Genomic DNA, 5,092 nt, shown 5'->3' with positions numbered 1-5,092 from the left:
ACTCATGACCATTGTCAAAGGAAAAATATTTAAAGGACCCATCTCCATTTTCACAGAGCAGGCAAAAAAGTGTACGCTTGGAGCTGAGAAAAAAGGAATTGCTAACCGGCACAATTAGTAATGAAAATCTAACAAAAAATATACAGTAACAATTATAATTTATTTTAAAACACTCCCTTTAAAATCAAGAACAGGACAAAGATTCTAGCTATTACTGCTTCTATGCAACAGTAGCTGGAGGATCTAGCCAGTACAATAAGACAGAAAAAGATACAAAGCATATTAGCATTGTAATCCAAGGGAAGAATTTTCTAGTGCTCTATTATGAGAATCATAATATAATAAATAATTATAAAATTAGAATTTGCAGAGATTTTAACCTAGGCTGCTAGACTAAGGGTTCATATTTTTAATTACCTTAACATGTCCTTTTAAGTAATATTCAAAGGCAATTCAGGCTTTAAATATTTGTCTGTGACACATTTTCAGACTCATGCTACTAAGGCTGGAGGAAATACTCTGAGTATTCTCCACAGATATAGAAGTTCAGAGGACCCTGCCGTGGCCCGGAAGCACCTCGTCTCCAGCGATGATACCTGTGAGACTGCGTGGCTGACAGCCGGGATAGGAGCAGGCCCAGTGCCCAAAATCTCGGTGGGCGATGCTTGAGTGTGGCCTGCACCATGGCCACCTCTGCTGCCTTCTCGGAGCATTTCGAGAAACTTTACCAGATCTTCCGCTGCCTCCATGAAGACCTGCAAGGGGTGCCAGAGCAGCTCCTGGGGACAGCAGGGGCAGAAGAAAAGAAAAAGGTGATCAGAGATTTTGATGAAAAGCAACAGGAAGCAAATGAAATGTTGACAGAGATGGAAGAGGAACGACATTATGCACCTCTGTCTTTCTGTAACCCTATGATGTCTAAGCTTGGAACCTACCGGAAAGACCTTGCTATACTCCATCGGGAAGTGAGAAGCACACCTTTGACAGCCACACCTGGGGGCCGAGGAGACATGAAATATGGTACATACACTGTAGAGAATGAGCATATGAATCAGCTACAGTCTCAAAGGGCATTGCTTCTGCAAGGCACTGACAGCCTGAACCAGGCCACCCAGAGTACTGAGTGTTCTTATCGGATTGCCACAGAGACTGACTAGATTGGCTCAGAAATCATAGAAGAGCTGGGTGAGCAATGTGATCCATTGGGACGTACTAGGAGTAGGCTTGTAAACACAAGTGAAAACTTGAGCGAAAGTTGAAAGATTCTCCGTTCAATGTCCAGAAAAGTGACAACCAACAAGCTGCTACTTTCCATCATCATCTTACTGGACCTGACCATCCTAGCGGGTCTGGTTTATTGCAAGTTCTTTCACAGGCATTGAACTTCCTAGAGGGAAGGGTTTGTGGACCAGAACTTTGACCCTGTGAATGAATGGTGTTAGGGATGGGGAATAAGCGTAGTGCTGCTGTAAGGTAATGGTTCAATGATGCACTGTGTAGCTAGACTGGGAGGAGGGAGGGAAGATGGAAAACCACCTGTGAAGGAACAGCAACAAGACCAGTATGATATACCAAGGTAAAGAAAAAAAAAAGAAGAAGAAGTTCATTAATCCTCCATTAGTACACAAACACACACATAGATACAATGTCCACAAATATACAAATAAATATATCAAGGAAAGAACTTGGAAATCAGATTATAGTACCCAGGGGACCGTGGCCTGATTTTCATTTCATCTGGATATCTGATGCAGTGCTTATTTTTATGGCTGAGATATAATATGTAACTTAAACATCCAATGAATATTCACTGAACACTTCTCATGGGTCAGTCTTTAAGATGCTCTGAAAATAGCTATAAAAATATAGGCTAAATCCTTGCTCACTTCAACTTACATTCAAACTGGAAAAGCACTGTGAAGAAAGTAAAACAATCATACACTAAGAGTGTCTTGGTGAACTTAGCAAAAGTCTTTCCTCCAACAAAACAACTCATTATATATTGGAGTGCTATCATCAGTCTCATGAGTTTACATTCTGGTTACAAAGCTAAATTTGATAAAGCATCCCTTACCCAAATTAACATTCCAGTTCATCACTTTCAAGATTATGCAATGCCTAATGGGATCTTGAATAAGCATGCTTTGATTGGTAGTCTTGGCCCACCACTTATAAGCTGTTTATGAGAACTATAAAATAACAATGATAATACATATCTCAGTACATATCATAATGTATAATCTCATAAGGTAGTCATAAGAATTAAATGAAACACCACATTTAAAGTACTGAGTGCAGTTGCTAGAAGATAGTATTCAATAATTATAAATGATAATAGTGATTACTTTTATTTTTATTAAAAGTCATACAACTTGAATCACAAGAAGCCATACAACTTATCCTATCAAAAACATGTAGCCAATCCAATGCCATAACTATCTGATATTCACTGAGCTGGGTGAATGAATTTGTTGGTCTACATCCAATTACGATCTAAAGGAATCTTCTGTTTAAAAAATCATTAAAGCTAGGGAAACAGAGTTCTACATGTTTCTCACCATTGGGTATAGGCTGTCCAGATTTAGTGGAAATGCATTTGTGGGCAAGTTTACATAGAACTGTAGTTTAAATTTACACTAAACTATATTTTTCCACACTACCATGACAAAAAGCCAAAGCTGTAAGTCAGCTGTGTATGGGAAATACTTACAAATTGACTCCAATAAACAAATTAAAGGTGATTCCAGAAGTTTTAGGGGAAAGAGGAAAAAAAAGTCCCAGAAATCCCTATGTGGTATTTTTATTTTTAGTTGAATTGTTAAATCGTCATTTTGTGGTAATCGTTTCCGTGAGAGTATAGTTAAGATTGCAGAAGTTACCTCATGAGTCTTTTGCCAATAGCAGATACCAGAGAGTGGGTACTGGTCTCAAAATAAAATTGAAGAGAGAGAGGTAGAGAGAGGCAAATCAGGGAAGGAGGGAGGCATGAAGAAGGATGAGGAAAAACAAAAGAGATTCCTTCAGTTAATGATAATGATTCATGTGTTGTCTTCCGCTTAAAGCTGCTGCTGAAGCATTGTTGTCAATGGAATTCTTTTCCTTTCCTTCTCACACCCCACACTCTCTTTCTCCTTCTCTTACCCTCCTCTTTCTATATCCCTTGACTTCTCTCTAAACTAGGTTTCTTATGTTCATTTATTTTCTATTTGTTAGTAGAAAGGAATTGTCCAGTTCGGCAGAGGAGCTGAATATCAATGCTGTGTTCTCTTCCCCTATGCAAATAATATAGCACAACTAAAGCTTTGCATAGGAAGAGGAATAAAGTAAATTGTCTAAGAAATTCTTTCTGGATGGAAGGATTTGGATAAAGATTGTTCTTCTGTTTTTGATCTTTAGAAACAGGCTATAGTAGTATTCTCTAATAGTACCTTAATGATATCTCTAGCCCTAGGTAATAGTATATATAAAATATAGAATCATAGAGTTGTGGCAGACAGCCTAGTTATTGTACCTGACCAGGAGTTCTCATTCTTGTTTGTTTGTTTTTTTAAGTTTGTGTATTTATTTTGAGAGACAGAAAGAGAGAGAGCATGTGTGCTGGCAAGCCAGAGAGGGGCAGAGAGAAAAAGAGAGAGAGAGAGAGAGAGAGACAGAGAGAGAATCCCAAGCAGACTCATGCAGAGCCCGATGTGGGGCTTGATCCCATGAACTGTGAGATCATGACCTGAGCCAAGATCAAGAGTTGGACGCTTAACAAACTTAGCCACCCAGGCACCCTAGTTCTCATTCTTCATCGCATCTTCATTTCCATTCTAGGAGTTGTCCTTTCCCCATTGTGTATAATCTTGGTGGGAAGTAACTTCTGCTTTCTATTAAAGAGTCACAGGGAAGCGATAAACCCTCTCCACGGCCCTGTGCATGCAGTGGGTGTAATGTGAGCTAAGCCAGGCCAATGAGATACTCTCTCCCTGGACCTGAGTAAATGATGCAAAGATATGAGTCATCGCCAGAAGTTATTCTTTCCCACTGTAGGATTGACAAGCTACCTCAATTCTTGCTGTATGCTGTTCCATCTGTGAGCCCCAGATGTGATCCAAGTAAACCCTTTTGCTTAAAATAGCCACAGTACATTTTTGTAGCTTACATTCAAAACCTGAATTTTATATTGTTTATTGGAAGAGATCTTGGAAATTCTTAGGAAAGATATAAACAAGGTAAGTAGTCACCTGGAAAACGGGGTTCAGAAACACTAACCCGATCCATGTACATCCATCTCTCTCCCAGGAAGACTGACAACGGATTTGGAGCACACGGTGGTTTTATCAATAGAAGAGCATTCAGACATCCACATGTATGGATTAGGCTCACTGCCTTGGGAAAGGGAAGTCACACTCAACAGGGAAAAGAGAAGTCAATTCTCAAAGAATAAAAGGAAACTTGTAAAAATATTAGGACGCCTGGGTGGCTCAGCCAGTTAAGCATCCAACTGTTGATTTCGGCTCAGGTCGTGATCTCACAGTTCATGGGTTGGAGCCCCACATCCGGCTCTGCACTGATGGTGTGGAGACTGCTTGGGATTCTGTGTCTCCCTCTCTCTCTGCCCCTCCCTGACTCGTGCTCTCTTTCTCTCTCTCTCTCTCTCTCTCTCTCTCAAAATAAAGGAATAAACTTTTTTAAAAATGCTAAGCAAAGGGTATAGGGTGTGATAAAGGATTTTTGAGTTCCCAAACCCTGACTTTTTATTAATGAAATTCAAACTGATGTATATAACCGATAGAGTTGAAAAGAATGCATATGAGAGCCAGGTTGTGTTTGTTTGTTTGTTTTTTACCCTAAATTTGCTTTGAGAAATCAGGACTGAGGCAGGAAAAGCAAAGCATGCAAAAGAGCAGTAAGAACACAGGTTGGGTAGTTCTGTGCAGGAGCAATTCATGCCGTCTTCTCCATATTGTCCCAGTTCCAGCAGAGGTTTAGTAAGATCACAGGGCAGATCATATATTCCCAGGCTCTGAGAGAGCCTACGGAGGCATGAAACCTTCTTGTGACCCTGACACCAGGGGCAGTTGTAACTGAAGTGTAGACAGCACTACAG

At 40.1% G+C, this 5,092-nt stretch overlaps 1 pseudogene; it reads left to right on the top strand.

Annotated features, from left to right (window-relative positions):
• The first annotated feature begins 551 nt into the window (after window positions 1-551).
• LOC109278082 (vesicle transport through interaction with t-SNAREs homolog 1B-like) lies at window positions 552-1,645 on the top strand (annotated as a pseudogene).
• Window positions 1,646-5,092: the final 3,447 nt, after the last annotated feature.

This window comes from Panthera pardus, unplaced genomic scaffold (assembly GCF_024362965.1).
Source record: "Panthera pardus isolate Hobbes unplaced genomic scaffold, ASM2436296v1 HiC_scaffold_7, whole genome shotgun sequence".
Lineage (NCBI taxonomy): Eukaryota > Metazoa > Chordata > Mammalia > Carnivora > Felidae > Panthera > Panthera pardus.
Note: the sequence above shows the minus strand (reverse complement) of the source record. Positions and strands in the feature narration are given on the sequence as shown.